The sequence below is a fragment of the Eptatretus burgeri genome, chromosome 11, assembly GCF_056783735.1.
Source record: "Eptatretus burgeri isolate ZD-2024b chromosome 11, Ebu_testis_v1, whole genome shotgun sequence".
Taxonomy (NCBI): domain Eukaryota; kingdom Metazoa; phylum Chordata; class Myxini; order Myxiniformes; family Myxinidae; genus Eptatretus; species Eptatretus burgeri.
In genome coordinates, this window is record NC_140971.1 from 20,082,780 (window position 1) to 20,102,578 (window position 19,799).

The following is a 19,799-nucleotide window of genomic DNA, read 5'->3' on the forward strand; positions in this document are numbered from 1 at the left end:
AAAACAGCTCACCTCACCGAAACGTTATTAAAAACACCTCACCTCACTATAACGTTATTAAAAGCACCTCACCTCACGGAAACGTTATTAAAAACACCTCACCTCACTGTTACGTTGTTAGAAACACCTCACCTCACTGCAACGCTATTAAAAACACCACCGCAACGTTTTTAAAAACACCTCACCTCCACATTACTAAAAACACCTCACAGCCACATTTTAAAAACACCTCACCGCCATGTCCTTAAAAAACCTCACTGCCACGTCATTAAAAACACCTCACCATTACGCTATTAAAAACACCTCACCTCCACGTTATTAAAAACACCTCACCACAATATTATTAAAAGCACATCAGTGCCACATTATTCAAAACACCTCAGTTCCACGCTATCAAAAACACATCTCTGTAACGTTATTAAAAACACCTCAGTGCCACGCGATTAAAAACACCTCGCCGCAACGCTATTAAAAACACTTCACCGCAACGCTCTTAAAACACCTCACCGCAACGCTATTAAAAGCACCTTACCGCAACGTTATTAAAACTACCTCACTGCAATATTATTAAAAATACCTCACTGCAATTTTATTAAAAACACCTCACTGCAATTTTATTAAAAACACCTGACCTCCACCTTATTAAAAACACCTCACCACCACATTATGAAAAACACCTCAACGCAACGTTATTAAAAACACCTCACCGCAACGTTATGAGAAACACCTCACCGCAACATTATTAAAAACACCTCACAGCCACATTATAAAAACTCCTCACCGGCATGTCCTTAAAAACACCACCCCAACGTCATTAATAACACCTCACCACAACACCTCACCGCCACGTTATTAAAAACACCTCACCTCCACGTTATTAAAAAAACCTCACATCCACATTTTGAAAAACACCTCACCACCATGTCCTTTAAAACACCTCATCTCCACGTCATTAAAAACACCTCACCTCCACGTTATTAAAAACACGTCACCGCCACATTATTAAAACACCTCACCCCCACTTTATTAAAGACATCCCAACACCACGTTATTAGAAACACCTCACTGCCACATTATTAAAAACACCTCACTTCCACATTATTTAAAACACCTCACCGCAACGTTATTAAAAACACCTCACTGCCACGTTATTTTAAAACACCTCACTGGAACATTCTTAAAAACACCTCACTTCACCGCAACGTTATTAAAAACAACACCTCACCGCATTGTTGTTAAAAACACCTTCTCGCAACGTTATTAACAACATCTCACCTCACCGCAATGTTAGTAACAACAACTCTCCTCACCACAAAGTTATTAAAAACACCTCACCTCACCGCAACGTTATTAAAAGCACCTCACCTTACTACAACATTATTAAAACTCCTCACCTCACTGCAACGTGATTAAAAACACCTCACCGCAACATTATTAAAAACACCTCACATCCACGTTTTTAACAACACCTCACTCCCACGTTATTAAAAACACCTCAATGCCACGATATTAAATACACCTCACCGGCACAGTATAAAAAACACCTCAGTTCCATATTGTTACAAACACCTCACCGCAATGTTATTAAAAACACCTCAGTTCTACGTTATTAAAAACAGCTCACTTCCATGCGATTAAAAACATCTCATCGCAATGTCCTTAAAAATACCTCAGTTCCACGTTATCAAAAACACCTCACCACAATATTATTAAAAACACCTCAGTGCCACATTATTCAAAACAGCTCAGTTCCACGCTATTAAAAACACATCTCTGTCACGCTATGAAAAACACCTCAGTGCCACGCAATTAAAAACACCTCAGTGCCACATTATTCAAAACAGCTCAGTTCCACGCTATTAAAAACACATCTCTGTCACGTTATGAAAAACACCTCAGTGCCACGCAATTAAAAACACCTCAGTGTCACGCGATTAAAAACACCACAGTTCCACGCTATTAAAAACATCTCACCACAACATTATTAAAAATACCTCACTGCAATGTTATTAAAAATACCGCATTGCAATTTTATTAAAAACACCTCACTGCCAGGTTATTAAAAACACCTCAACGCAACGATATTAAAAATACCTCACCGCAACATTATTAGAAACACATCACCGCAACGTTATTAAAAACACCACTTCGCAACGTTATTAAAAACACCACATCGCAACGTTATGAGAAACACCTCAGCACAACGTTATTAAAAATATCTCAGCTTCACGTTATTAAGAAACCTCACCGCCACATTATGAAAAACACCTCACCACCATGTCATTAAAAACACCTGACCACAACGCTATTAAAAACACCTCACCGCAATGTTATTAAAAACACCTCACCTCCACATTATTAAAAACACCTCACAGCCACATTATACAAAACACCTCATCTCCACCTTATTAAAAACACCTCACCACAATGCTATTAAAAACACCTAACCGCCATGTTCTTAAAAACACCTCACCTCCACGTAATTAAAACACCTCACCCTCACGTTATTAAAAACACCTCACCACCACGTTATTAAAAACACCTCACTGCCACGTTATTAAAAGACCTCACCTCCACGTTATGAAAAACACCTCACAGCCACGTCCTTGAAAACACCTCACCTCCACGTCATTAAAAACACCTGACCTCCACGTTATTAAAAACACCTCACCATCACGTTATTAAAAACACCTCATCTCCACCTTATTAAAAACACCTCACCACAACACTATTAAAAACACCTCACCTCCACATTCTTAAAAACACCTCACCACCACGTAATTAAAACACCTCACCCTCACGCTATTAGAAACACCTCACCACCACGTTATTAAAAACACCTCACCACAACGCTATTAAAAGCACCTCACCACAACGTTATTTAAAATACCTCACTGCAATGTTATTAAAAATACCGCACTGCAATTTTATTAAAAACACCTCACCACCAGGTTATTAAAAATACCTCACCGCAACAATATTAAAAATACCTCACCGCAACATTATTAGAAACACATCACCGCAACATTATTAAAAACACCACTTCGGCAACGTTATTAAAAACACCACATCGCAACGTTATGAGAAACACCTCACCACAACGTTATTAAAAACACCTCAGCTTCACGTTATTAAAAACCTCACCGCCACATTATGAAAAAAACACCTCACCACCACGTCATTAAAAACACCTGACCACAACGCTATTAAAAACACCTCACCGCAATGTTATTAAAAACACCTCACCTCCACGTTATTAAAAACACCTCACAGCCACATTATACAAAACACCTCATCTCCGCCTTATTAAAAACACCTCACCACAATGCTATTAAAAACACCTAACCGCCATGTTCTTAAAAACACCTCACCTCCACGTAATTAAAACACCTCACCCTCACGTTATTAAAAACACCTCACCACCACGTTATTAAAAACACCTCACTGCCACGTTATTAAAAGACCTCACCTCCACGTTATGAAAAACACCTCACAGCCACGTCCTTGAAAACACCTCACCTCCACGTCATTAAAAACACCTCAACTCCACGTTATTAAAAACACCTCACCATCACGTTATTAAAAACACCTCATCTCCACCTTATTAAAAACACCTCACCACAACACTATTAAAAACACCTCACCTCCACATTCTTAAAAACACCTCACCACCACGTAATTAAAACACCTCACCCTCACGCTATTAGAAACACCTCACCACCATGTTATTAAAAACACCTCACCTCACTGCAACGTTATGAAAAACACCTTACTTCACCGCAACATTATTAACAACACCTCACCTCACTGCAACGTTATTAAAAACAGCTCACCTCACCGAAACGTTATTAAAAACACCTCACCTCACTATAACGTTATTAAAAGCACCTCACCTCACGGAAACGTTATTAAAAACACCTCACCTCACTGTTACGTTGTTAGAAACACCTCACCTCACTGCAACGCTATTAAAAACACCACCGCAACGTTTTTAAAAACACCTCACCTCCACATTACTAAAAACACCTCACAGCCACATTTTAAAAACACCTCACCGCCATGTCCTTAAAAAACCTCACTGCCACGTCATTAAAAACACCTCACCATTACGCTATTAAAAACACCTCACCTCCACGTTATTAAAAACACCTCACCACAATATTATTAAAAGCACATCAGTGCCACATTATTCAAAACACCTCAGTTCCACGCTATCAAAACACATCTCTGTAACGTTATTAAAAACACCTCAGTGCCACGCGATTAAAAACACCTCGCCGCAACGCTATTAAAAACACTTCACCGCAACGCTCTTAAAACACCTCACCGCAACGCTATTAAAAGCACCTTACCGCAACGTTATTAAAACTACCTCACTGCAATATTATTAAAAATACCTCACTGCAATTTTATTAAAAACACCTCACTGCAATTTTATTAAAAACACCTGACCTCCACCTTATTAAAAACACCTCACCACCACATTATGAAAAACACCTCAACGCAACGTTATTAAAAACACCTCACCGCAACGTTATGAGAAACACATCACCGCAACATTATTAAAAACACCTCACAGCCACATTATAAAAACACCTCACCGCCATGTCCTTAAAAACACCACCGCAACGTCATTAATAACACCTCACCACAACACCTCACCTCCACGTTATTAAAAAACCACACATCCACATTTTGAAAAACACCTCACCACCATGTCCTTTAAAACACCTCATCTCCACGTCATTAAAAACACCTCACCTCCACGTTATTAAAAACACGTCACCGCCACGTTATTAAAACACCTCACCCCCACTTTATTAAAGACATCCCAACACCACGTTATTAGAAACACCTCACTTCCACATTATTAAAAACACCTCACTTCCACATTATTTAAAACACCTCACCGCAACGTTATTAAAAACACCTCACTGCCACGTTATTTTAAAACACCTCACTGGAACATTCTTAAAAACACCTCACTTCACCGCAACGTTATTAAAAACAACACCTCACCGCATTGTTGTTAAAAACACCTTCTCGCAACGTTATTAACAACATCTCACCTCACCGCAATGTTAGTAACAACAACTCTCCTCACCACAAAGTTATTAAAAACACCTCACCTCACCGCAACGTTATTAAAAGCACCTCACCTTACTACAACATTATTAAAACTCCTCACCTCACTGCAACGTGATTAAAAACACCTCACCGCAACATTATTAAAAACACCTCACATCCACGTTTTTAACAACACCTCACTCCCACGTTATTAAAAACACCTCAATGCCACGATATTAAATACACCTCACCGGCACAGTATAAAAAACACCTCAGTTCCATATTGTTACAAACACCTCACCGCAATGTTATTAAAAACACCTCAGTTCTACGTTATTAAAAACAGCTCACTTCCATGCGATTAAAAACATCTCATCGCAATGTCCTTAAAAATACCTCAGTTCCACGTTATCAAAAACACCTCACCACAATATTATTAAAAACACCTCAGTGCCACATTATTCAAAACAGCTCAGTTCCACGCTATTAAAAACACATCTCTGTCACGCTATGAAAAACACCTCAGTGCCACGCAATTAAAAACACCTCAGTGCCACATTATTCAAAACAGCTCAGTTCCACGCTATTAAAAACACATCTCTGTCACGTTATGAAAAACACCTCAGTGCCACGCAATTAAAAACACCTCAGTGTCACGCGATTAAAAACACCACAGTTCCACGCTATTAAAAACATCTCACCACAACGTTATTAAAAATACCTCACTGCAATGTTATTAAAAATACCGCATTGCAATTTTATTAAAAACACCTCACTGCCAGGTTATTAAAAACACCTCACCGCAACGATATTAAAAATACCTCACCGCAACATTATTAGAAACACATCACCGCAACGTTATTAAAAACACCACTTCGCAACGTTATTAAAAACACCACATCGCAACGTTATGAGAAACACCTCAGCACAACGTTATTAAAAATATCTCAGCTTCACGTTATTAAGAAACCTCACCGCCACATTATGAAAAACACCTCACCACCATGTCATTAAAAACACCTGACCACAACGCTATTAAAAACACCTCACCGCAATGTTATTAAAAACACCTCACCTCCACATTATTAAAAACACCTCACAGCCACATTATACAAAACACCTCATCTCCACCTTATTAAAAACACCTCACCACAATGCTATTAAAAACACCTAACCGCCATGTTCTTAAAAACACCTCACCTCCACGTAATTAAAACACCTCACCCTCACGTTATTAAAAACACCTCACCACCACGTTATTAAAAACACCTCACTGCCACGTTATTAAAAGACCTCACCTCCACGTTATGAAAAACACCTCACAGCCACGTCCTTGAAAACACCTCACCTCCACGTCATTAAAAACACCTGACCTCCACGTTATTAAAAACACCTCACCATCACGTTATTAAAAACACCTCATCTCCACCTTATTAAAAACACCTCACCACAACACTATTAAAAACACCTCACCTCCACATTCTTAAAAACACCTCACCACCACGTAATTAAAACACCTCACCCTCACGCTATTAGAAACACCTCACCACCACGTTATTAAAAACACCTCACCACAACGCTATTAAAAGCACCTCACCACAACGTTATTTAAAATACCTCACTGCAATGTTATTAAAAATACCGCACTGCAATTTTATTAAAAACACCTCACCACCAGGTTATTAAAAATACCTCACCGCAACAATATTAAAAATACCTCACCGCAACATTATTAGAAACACATCACCGCAACGTTATTAAAAACACCACTTCGCAACGTTATTAAAAACACCACATCGCAACGTTATGAGAAACACCTCACCACAACGTTATTAAAAACACCTCAGCTTCACGTTATTAAAAAACCTCACCGCCACATTATGAAAAACACCTCACCACCACGTCATTAAAAACACCTGACCACAACGCTATTAAAAACACCTCACCGCAATGTTATTAAAAACACCTCACCTCCACGTTATTAAAAACACCTCACAGCCACATTATACAAAACACCTCATCTCCGCCTTATTAAAAACACCTCACCACAATGCTATTAAAAACACCTAACCGCCATGTTCTTAAAAACACCTCACCTCCACGTAATTAAAACACCTCACCCTCACGTTATTAAAAACACCTCACCACCACGTTATTAAAAACACCTCACTGCCACGTTATTAAAAGACCTCACCTCCACGTTATGAAAAACACCTCACAGCCACGTCCTTGAAAACACCTCACCTCCACGTCATTAAAAACACCTCAACTCCACGTTATTAAAAACACCTCACCATCACGTTATTAAAAACACCTCATCTCCACCTTATTAAAAACACCTCACCACAACACTATTAAAAACACCTCACCTCCACATTCTTAAAAACACCTCACCACCACGTAATTAAAACACCTCACCCTCACGCTATTAGAAACACCTCACCACCATGTTATTAAAAACACCTCACCACAACGCTATTAAAAGCACCTCACCACAACGTTATTTAAAATACCTCACTGCAATGTTATTAAAAATACCGCACTGCAATTTTATTAAAAACACCTCACCACCAGGTTATTAAAAATCCCTCACCGCAACAATATTAAAAATACCTCACCGCAACATTATTAAAAACACCTCACCGCAACATTATTAAAAACACCACATCGCATCGTTATTAAAAACACCACATCGCAACGTTATTAAAAACACCTCAGCTTCACGTTATTAAAAAACCTCACTGCCACATTATGAAAAACACCTCACCACAATGCTATTAAAAACACCTCACCGCAACGTTATTAAAAACAGCTCACCTACACATCCTGAAAAACACCTCACCGCAACGCTATTAAAAACACCTCACTTCCATGTCATTAAAAACACCTCACCGCCACGTTAATAAAAACACCTCACAGCCACGTCCGTGAAAACACCTCACCTCCACGTCATTAAAACACCTCACCACAACACTATTAAAAACACTTCACTGCCACGTTCTTAAAAACACCTCACCCCAACGTTATTAAAACACCCCACCTCCACGTTATTAGAAATACCTCACTCCCACATTATTTAAAAAAACTTCACCTCCACATGATTAAAAAAACCTCACCGCAACGTTATTAAAAACACCGCCGCCATGCTCTTCAACACACCTCACTGCAACGTTATGAAAAACACCTCACCGCCATATTATTTAAAACACCTCACTGCAAAGTTATTAAAAACACCTCTCCGCAACGTTATTAAAAACACCTCACTGCCATGTTCTTAAAATCACCTCACCCCCACGTTATTAAAAACACCCCACTGCCACGTTATTAGAAACATCTCACCGCCACGTTATCAAAAACACCTCAATGCAACGTTATTAAAAACACCTCACCACAACGTTATTAAAAACACCTCACCGCATCGTTATTTAAAACACATCACTGCAACGTTATTAAAAACACCTCACCTCCACGTTATTAAAAACACCTTACCTCACCGCAATGTTATGAAAAAAACCTCACTGTTACGTTATTAAAACCACCTCACATCACCGCAACGTTATTAACAACACCTCACCTCACCGCAACATTATTAAAAACACCTCACCTCACCGCAACCTTATGAAAAACACCTCACTTCACCGCAACCTTATTAAAAACAGCTCAACTCACCGCAACGTTATTAAAAACAGCTCACCACAACGTTATTAAAAACACCTCACCACAACGTTATTAAAAACACCTCACCACCACGTTATTAAAAACACCTTACCTCACCGAATGTTATGAAAAAAACCTCACCGTCACGTTATTAAAACCACCTCACATCACCGCAACATTATTAACAACACCTCACCTCAACGCAACATTATTAAAAACACCTCACCTCACCGCAACGTTATGAAAAACACCTCACTTCACCGCAACATTATTAAAAACAGCTCAACTCACCGCAACGTTATTAAAAACAGCTCACCTCACCACAACGTTATTATAAATACCTCACCTCACTGTAACGTTATTAAAAACACCTCACCTCACTGTAACCTTATTAAAAACACCTCACCTCACTGCAACGTTATGAAAAACACCTTACTTCACCGCAACGTTATTAACAACACCTCACCTCACCGCAACGTTATTAAAAACAGCTCACCTCACTGAAACGTTATTAAAAACACCTCACCTCACTATAACGTTATTAAAAACACCTCACCTCACGGCAACGTTATTAAAAACACCTCACCTCATGTTACGTTATTAGAAACACCTCACCTCACTGCAACGCTATTAAAAACACCACCGCAACATTATTAAAAACACCTCACCTCCACATTATTAAAAACACCTCACAGCCACATTATAAAAAACACCTCACCGCAAAGTTATTAAAAACACCTCACAGCCACATTTTAAAAAACACCTCACTGCCATGTCCTTAAAAAACCTCACTGCCACGTCATTAAAAACACCTCACCATTACGCTATTAAAAACACCTCACCTCCACGTTATTAAAAACACCTCACCACAATATGATTAAAAGCACCTCAGTGCCACATTAGTCAAAACACCTCAGTTCCACGCTATCAAAAACACATCTCTGTAACGTTATTAAAAACACCTCAGTGCCACGCTATTAAAAACACCTCAGTGCCACGCTATTAAAAACACCTCAGTTCCACGCTATTAAAAACACCTCACCGCAACGCTATTAAAAACACCTCACCGCAACGCTCTTAAAACACCTCACCGCAACGCTATTAAAAGCAACTCACCGCAACGTTATTAAAAATACCTCACTGCAATATTATTAAAAATACCTCACTGCAATTTTATTAAAAACACCTCACTGCAACGTTATTAAAAACACCTCACCTCCACGTTATTAAAAACACCTCACCTCAACGTTATGAAAAACACCTCACCTCCACGTTATTAAAAACACCTCACCGCATCATTATTAAAAACACTTCACCGCAACGTTATTAAATACACCACATCGCAACGTTATTAGACACACCTCACCGCAACGTTGTCAAAAAAACCTCACCTCCACCTTATTAAAAACACCTCACCACCACATTATGAAAAACACCTCACCGCAACATTATTAAAAACACCTCACCGCTACGTTATGAGAAACACCTCACCGCAACATTATTAAAAACACCTCACCGCCAGGTTATTATAAACACGTCACAGCCACATTATTAAAAACACCTCACCACCATGTCCTTAAAAACACCACCGCAACGTTATTAAAAACACCTCACCTCAACGCTATTATAAACACCTCACCGCCACGTTATTAAAAACACCTCACCTCCATGTTATTAAAAAAAACCTCACATCCACATTTTGAAAAACACCTCACTGCCATGGCCTTAAAAACACCTCATCTCCACGTCATTAAAAACACCTCACCATCACGTTATTAAAAACACCTCACCCCCACTTTATTAAAGACATCCCAACACCACGTTATTAGAAACACCTCACTTCCACATTATTAAAAACACCTCACTTCCACATTATTTAAAACACCTCACCGCAACATTATTAAAAACACCTCACTGCCACGTTATTTAAAAACGCCTCACCGGCACATTATTAAAAACACCTCACTTCACCGCAACATTATTAAAAACAACACCTCACCGCATTGTTGTTAAAAACACCTTCTCGCAACGTTATTAAAAACATCTCACCTCACCGCAATGTTAGGAACAACACCTCACCTCACCGCAATGTTATAAACAACACCTCACCTCACCGCAACATTATTCACAACACCTCACCTCACCACAACGTTATTAAAAACACCTCACCTCACTGCAACGTTATTCACAACACCTCACCTCACCACAAAGTTATTAAAAACACCTCACCTCACCGCAACGTTATTTAAAACATCTCACCTCACTGCAACGTGATTAATAACACCTCACTGCAACGTGATTAAAAACACCTCACCGCAACGTTATTAAAACCACCTCACCTCCACGTTTTTAACAACACCTCACCCCCACGTTATTAAAAACACCTCAATGCCATGATATTAAATACACCTCACCGGCACAGTATTAAAAACACCGCCGCCACGGTATTAAAAACACCTCAGTTCCATAATGTTAAAAACACCTCACCGCAATGTTATTAAAAACACCTCAGTTCTACGTTATTAAAAACAGCTCACTTCCATGCGATTAAAAACATCTCATCGCAATGTTCTTAAAAATACCTCAGTTCCACGTTATCAAAAACACCTCACCACAATATTATTAAAAACACCTCAGTCCCACATTATTCAAAAAACCTCAGTTCCACGCTATTAAAAACACATCTCTGTAATGCTATGAAAAACACCTCAGTGCCACGCGATTAAAAACACCTCAGTTCCACGCGATTAAAAACACCACAGTTCCACGCCATTAAAAACACCTCACCGCAACGCTATTAAAAACACCTCACCGCAACGCTATTAAAAGCACCTCACTACAACGTTATTAAAAATACCTCACTGCAATGTTATTAAAAATACCGCACTGCAATTTTATTAAAAACACCTCACCGCCAGGTTATTAAAAACACCTCACCGCAACGATATTAAAAATACCTCACCGCAACATTATTAAAAACACCTCACCGCAACGTTATTAAAAACACCACTTCGCAACGTTATTAAAAACACCACCTCGCAACGTTATTAGAAACACCTCACCACAACGTTATTAAAAACACCTCAGCTTCGCGTTATTCAAAAAACCTCACCCCACATTATGGAAAACACCTCACCACCACGTCATTAAAAACACCTCACCACAATGTTATCAAAAACACCTCACCGCCACGTTATTAAAAACACCTCACAGCCACATTATACAAAACACCTCATCTCCACCTTATTAAAAACACTTCACTACAACGCTATTAAAAACACCTCACCGCCACGTAATTAAAACACCTCACCCTCACGTTATTAAAAACACCTCACCGCCACGCTATTAGAAACACCTCACCACGACGTTATTAAAAACACCTCACCTCCACGTTATTAAAAGACCTCACCTCCACGTTATTAAAAGCACCTCACCTCACGGAAACGTTATTAAAAACACCTCACCTCACTGTTACGTTATTAGAAACACCTCACCTCACTGCAACGCTATTAAAAACACCACCGCAACGTTTTTAAAAACACCTCACCTCCACATTACTAAAAACACCTCACATCCACATTTTAAAAACACCTCACCGCCATGTCCTTAAAAAACCTCACTGCCACGTCATTAAAAACACCTCACCATTACGCTATTAAAAACACCTCACCTCCACGTTATTAAAAACACCTCACCACAATATTATTAAAAGCACATCAGTGCCACATTATTCAAAACACCTCAGTTCCACGCTATCAAAAACACATCTCTGTAACGTTATTAAAAACACCTCAGTGCCACGCTATTAAAAACACCTCAGTGCCACGCTATTAAAAACACCTCAGTTCCACGCTATTAAAAACACCTCACCGCAACGCTATTAAAAACACCTCACCGCAACGCTCTTAAAACACCTCACCGCAACGCTATTAAAAGCAACTCACCGCAACGTTATTAAAAATACCTCACTGCAATATTATTAAAAATACCTCACTGCAATTTTATTAAAAACACCTCACTGCAACGTTATTAAAAACACCTCACCTCCACGTTATTAAAAACACCTCACCTCAACGTTATGAAAAACACCTCACCTCCACGTTATTAAAAACACCTCACCGCATCATTATTAAAAACACTTCACCGCAACGTTATTAAATACACCACATCGCAACGTTATTAGACACACCTCACCGCAACGTTGTCAAAAAAACCTCACCTCCACCTTATTAAAAACACCTCACCACCACATTATGAAAAACACCTCACCGCAACATTATTAAAAACACCTCACCGCTACGTTATGAGAAACACCTCACCGCAACATTATTAAAAACACCTCACCGCCAGGTTATTATAAACACCTCACAGCCACATTATTAAAAACACCTCACCACCATGTCCTTAAAAACACCACCGCAACGTTATTAAAAACACCTCACCTCAACGCTATTATAAACACCTCACCGCCACGTTATTAAAAACACCTCACCTCCATGTTATTAAAAAAACCTCACATCCACATTTTGAAAAACACCTCACTGCCATGGCCTTAAAAACACCTCATCTCCACGTCATTAAAAACACCTCACCTCCACGTTATTAAAAACACCTCACCCCCACTTTATTAAAGACATCCCAACACCACGTTATTAGAAACACCTCACTTCCACATTATTAAAAACACCTCACTTCCACATTATTTAAAACACCTCACCGCAACATTATTAAAAACACCTCACTGCCACGTTATTTAAAAACGCCTCACCGGCACATTATTAAAAACACCTCACTTCACCGCAACATTATTAAAAACAACACCTCACCGCATTGTTGTTAAAAACACCTTCTCGCAACGTTATTAAAAACATCTCACCTCACCGCAATGTTAGGAACAACACCTCACCTCACCGCAATGTTATAAACAACACCTCACCTCACCGCAACATTATTCACAACACCTCACCTCACCACAACGTTATTAAAAACACCTCACCTCACTGCAACGTTATTCACAACACCTCACCTCACCACAAAGTTATTAAAAACACCTCACCTCACCGCAACGTTATTTAAAACACCTCACCTCACTGCAACGTGATTAATAACACCTCACTGCAACGTGATTAAAAACACCTCACCGCAACGTTATTAAAACCACCTCACCTCCACGTTTTTAACAACACCTCACCCCCACGTTATTAAAAACACCTCAATGCCATGATATTAAATACACCTCACCGGCACAGTATTAAAAACACCGCCGCCACGGTATTAAAAACACCTCAGTTCCATAATGTTAAAAACACCTCACCGCAATGTTATTAAAAACACCTCAGTTCTACGTTATTAAAAACAGCTCACTTCCATGCGATTAAAAACATCTCATCGCAATGTTCTTAAAAATACCTCAGTTCCACGTTATCAAAAACACCTCACCACAATATTATTAAAAACACCTCAGTCCCACATTATTCAAAAAACCTCAGTTCCACGCTATTAAAAACACATCTCTGTAACGCTATGAAAAACACCTCAGTGCCACGCGATTAAAAACACCTCAGTTCCACGCGATTAAAAACACCACAGTTCCACGCCATTAAAAACACCTCACCGCAACGCTATTAAAAACACCTCACCGCAACGCTATTAAAAGCACCTCACTACAACGTTATTAAAAATACCTCACTGCAATGTTATTAAAAATACCGCACTGCAATTTTATTAAAAACACCTCACCGCCAGGTTATTAAAAACACCTCACCGCAACGATATTAAAAATACCTCACCGCAACATTATTAAAAACACCTCACCGCAACGTTATTAAAAACACCTCAGCTTCACGTTATTCAAAAAACCTCACCCCACATTATGGAAAACACCTCACCACCACGTCATTAAAACACCTCACCACAATGTTATCAAAAACACCTCACCGCCACGTTATTAAAAACACCTCACAGCCACATTATACAAAACACCTCATCTCCACCTTATTAAAAACACTTCACTACAACGCTATTAAAAACACCTCACCACCACGTAATTAAAACACCTCACCCTCACGTTATTAAAAACACCTCACCGCCACGCTATTAGAAACACCTCACCACGACGTTATTAAAAACACCTCACCTCCACGTTATTAAAAGACCTCACCTCCACGTTATTAAAAACACCTCACCCCCACGTTATTGAAAACACCCCACCGCCACGTTATTAGAAACGCCTCACCACCACGTTATTAAAAACACCTCACCGCCACGTTATTATAAACACCTCACTGACACATTATTATAAACACCTCACAGCCACATCCTTGAAAACACCTCACCTCCACGTCATTAAAAACACCTCACCACAACGCTATTAAAAAAACTTCACTGCCACGTTATTAAAAACACCTCACCCCAACGTTATTAAAACACCCCACCTCCACGTTATTAGAAACATCTCACTCCACATTATTTAAAACACCTCACTGCAAAGTTATTAAAAACACCTCACCCCCACATTATTAAAAACACCTCACTGCCACATTATTAAAATCACCTCACCCCCACTTTATTAAAAACACCCCACTGCCACGTTATTAAAAACACCTCTATGCAACGTTATTAAAAACACCTCACCACAACGTTATTAAAAACACCTCACCGCATCGTTATTTAAAACACATCACTGCAACGTTATTAAAAACACCTCACCGCCACGTTATTAAAAATACCTCACCTCACCGCAATGTTTTGAAAAAAACCTCACTATCACGTTATTAAAACCACCTCACATCACCGCAACGTTATTAACAACACCTCACCTCACTGCAACATTAGTAAAAACACCTCACCTCACGGCAACGTTATGAAAAACACCTCACTTCACCTCAACGTTATTAAAAACAGCTCAACTCACCGCAACGTTATTAAAAACAGCTCACCTCACTGTAACGTTATTAAAAACACCTCACCTCACTGTAATGTTATTAAAAACACCTCACCTCACTGCAACGTTATGAAAAACACCTTACTTCACCGCAACATTATGACCAACACCTCACCTCACCGCAACGTTATTAAAAACAGCTCACCTCACTGAAACGTTATTAAAAACACCTCACCTCACTGTTACGTTATTAGAAACACCTCACCTCACTGCAACGCTATTAAAAACACCACCGCAACGTTATTAAAAACACCTCACCTCCACATTATTAAAAACACCTCACAGCCACATTATAAAAAACACCTCACCGCAACGTTATTAAAAACACCTCACTCCACGTTATTAAAACACCTCACAGCCACATTTGAAAAAACACCTTACCGCCATGTCCTTAAAAAACCTCACCTCTACGTCATTAAAAACACCTCACCTCCACGTTATTAAAAACACCTCACCACAATATTATTAAAAGCACCTCAGTGCCACATTATTCAAAACACCTCAGTTCCACGCGATCAAAAACACATCTCTGTAACGTTATTAAAAACACCTCAGTGCCACGCTATTAAAAACACCTCATTTCCACGCTATTAAAAACACCTCAGTGCCACGCTATTAAAAACACCTCATTTCCACGCTATTAAAAACACCTCAGTGCCACGCTATTAAAAACACCTCATTTCCACGCTATTAAAAACACCTCACCGCAACGCTATTAAAAACACCTCACCGCAACGCTCTTAAAACACCTCACCGCAACGCTATTAAAAGCACCTCACCACAACGTTATTAAAAATACCTCACTGCAATGTTATTAAAATCCCTCACTGCAATTTTATTAAAAACACCTCACCGCCAGGTTATTAAAAACACCTCACTGCAACGTTATTAAAAACACCTCACCTCCACGTTATGAAAACACCTCACCGCAACGTTATGAAAAACACCTCACCGCAACGTTATTAAAAACACCTCATCCCCACGTCATTAAAAACACCTCACCTCCACGTTATTAAAAACACGTCACCGCCACGTTATTAAAAACACCTCACCCCTACTTTATTAAAGAAATCCCAACACCACGTTATTAGAAACACCTCACTGCCACATTATTAAAAAAAACCTCACCGCAACATTATTCGAAAAACCTCACCGCAAAGTTCTTAAAAACACACCCTCCACGCTATTAAAAACACCTCACTTCCACATTATTTAAAACACCTCACCGCAACGTTATTAAAACACCTCACTGCCACGTTATTTTAAAACACCTCACTGGCACATTATTACAAACACCTCACTTCACCGCAACGTTATTAAAAACAACACCTCACCGCATTGTTGTTAAAAACACCTTCTCGCAACGTTATTAACAACACCTCACCTCACCGCAACGTTATTCACAACACCTCACCTCACCACAACGTTATTAAAAACACCTCACCTCACTGCAACGTTATTCACAACACCTCGCCTCACCACAAAGTTATTAAAAACACCTCACCTCACTGCAACGTGATTAAAAACACCTCACCGCAACGTTATTAAAAACACCTCACCGCAACGTTATTAAAAACACCTCACCGCAACGTTATTAAAAACACCTCACCTCCACGTTTTTAACAACGCCTCACCCCCACGTTATTAAAAACACCTCAACGCCACGATATTAAATACACCTCACCGGCACAGTATTAGAAACACCGCCGCCATGGTATTAAAAACACCTCAGTTCCATATTGTTAAAAACACCTCAACACAATGTTATTAAAAACACCTCAGTTCTACGTTGTTAAAAACAGCTCACTTCCATGCGATTAAAAACATCTCATCGCAATGTTCTTAAAAATACCTCAGTTTCACGTTATCAAAAACACCTCACCACAATATTATTAAAAACACCTCAGTTCCACATTATTCAAAACACCTCAGTTCCACGCTATTAAAAACACATCTCTGTAACGCTATGAAAAACACTCCAGTGCCACGCGATTAAAAACACCTCAGTGTTTTTAATCGTGTGGTTACTTGATGAAATCGCGTGTGTAACACGCGATTAAATACACCACAGTGCCACGCGATTAAAAACACCACGGTGCCACGCTATTAAAAACACCTCACCGCAATGCTATTAAAAGCACCTCACCACAACGTTATTAAAAATACCTCACTGCAATGTTATTAAAAATACCGCACTGCAATTTTATTAAAAACACCTCACCGCCAGGTTATTAAAAATACCTCACCGCAACGATATTAAAAATACCTCACCGCAACATTATTAAAAACACCTCACCGCAACGTTATTAAAAACACCTCTTCGCAACGTTATTAAAAACACCACTTCGCAACGTTATTAAAAACACCACATCGCAACGTTATTAGAAACACCTCACCACAATGTTATTAAAAACACCTCAGCTTCACGTTATTAAAAAACCTCACCCCCACATTATGAAAAACACCTCACCACCATGTCATTAAAAACACCTCACCACAACGCTATTAAAAACACCTCACCGCAACATTATTAAAAACACCACCGCCATGTTATTAAAAACACCTCACAGCCACATTATACAAAACACCTCACCGCCATGTCCTCAAAAACACCTCACCTCCACGTCATTAAAAACACCTCACCTCCACGATATTAAAAACACCTCACCCCCACATCATTAAAAACACCACAACACCACGTTATTAGAAACACCTCACTGCCACATTATTAAAAAAACCTCACCCCCACATTATTCAAAAAACCTCACCGCAAAGTTATTAAAAACACATCCTCCATGCTATTAAAAACACCTCACTGCCACATTATTTAAAATACCTCACCACAACATTCTTAAAAACACCTCACTGCAACGTTATTTTAAAGCACCTCACCGGATTTTTGAATTTCCGTCCCGTTTGGCCGCCACGTAACCTGGAAGATGGTCAAAAACACCTTCCGGGACAAAGAAAACATTTTACTTCCGATCTTGATGAAATTTGGTTTGTGGGTAGAGGTCCATGAGTGATACCCAATACAACGACATATTTTTTCTCCCACATTCGAGATCAGGGTCAAGGTCATGAGGTCACAAAAGTTGTGAAAGTTGCCATTTTCAAAACTTATCTAGTCTGTAATTTTAGGAGATACCTGGCAACTGTTCATCGATTATGATAGTAAAAAACATTATGGAGATGACCGTCACCCCCACACGGGGGTAATTTTTTTAATTTTCTTTAAATAAAGCAAAAAAACAAATGTCAAATCACATCATTGAAGGGGTGCTCTCCTCTTTGTTTTTGTTTTTATTTGCATGTGATCTGGTGTTATAGCTGTGTGGGTGAGCACGCATGTGCGCTTGTTGTTGTTTTTGTGTTTGTGTTTCTGGGGCCGAACAGGGCTGGTTTCGTGTCCGCGTTGGGCATGGTGAGTTGATGGTTGTGCGAGTGTTGAGATTCTCGTTGGGTGTTGTGCACATGTGGATGTGGTGTTTGGGATTGGGTGTTTGTTGCTCACCTTATCCAGCTGTTTGCACCATCCAGTTTTTTCCATTTGCATCAGAGGTGTGTATTGTGTGGGTATGTCCACTGTCTCCCCAATTATACCACCCTCCTGGCTCTTCATGTGCCACGATTCCAAAATCAACCTGTATCGTTTATTAGATCTAGGATATAGGACACAGGTCCCATCAAAGTCAAAGTTATGGCCAGATTGCAGGCAATGACGTGCTATGGCTGACTGAGTCACTTTTCCAAGCCTAATTACTCTATCATGTTCATCTAGTCGTTGTTTCAAATTTGTTCACACTACATACACATGTGCACAACACCCAACGAGAACCCTGCCACTCGCACAAGCAACTCCTCATCATCCCCAACCCGGACACGAAACCAGCCATGTTCATTCCCCGGATACACAAACACAAAAACAACAAGCACACACGTGCTCACCCACACACATGCAATACCAGATCACGTGTAAATACAAACAAAAAAAGAGCAGAGCACCCCTTCAATGATGTGATTTGACGTTTGTTTTTGCTTTTGCAAAATAAAAAAATAGAAAAATTAAAAGCACTCCTCCATTTGACCTCAAGCACCAGCACGTGACCGAAAATGAGCAGTCATATCGTAA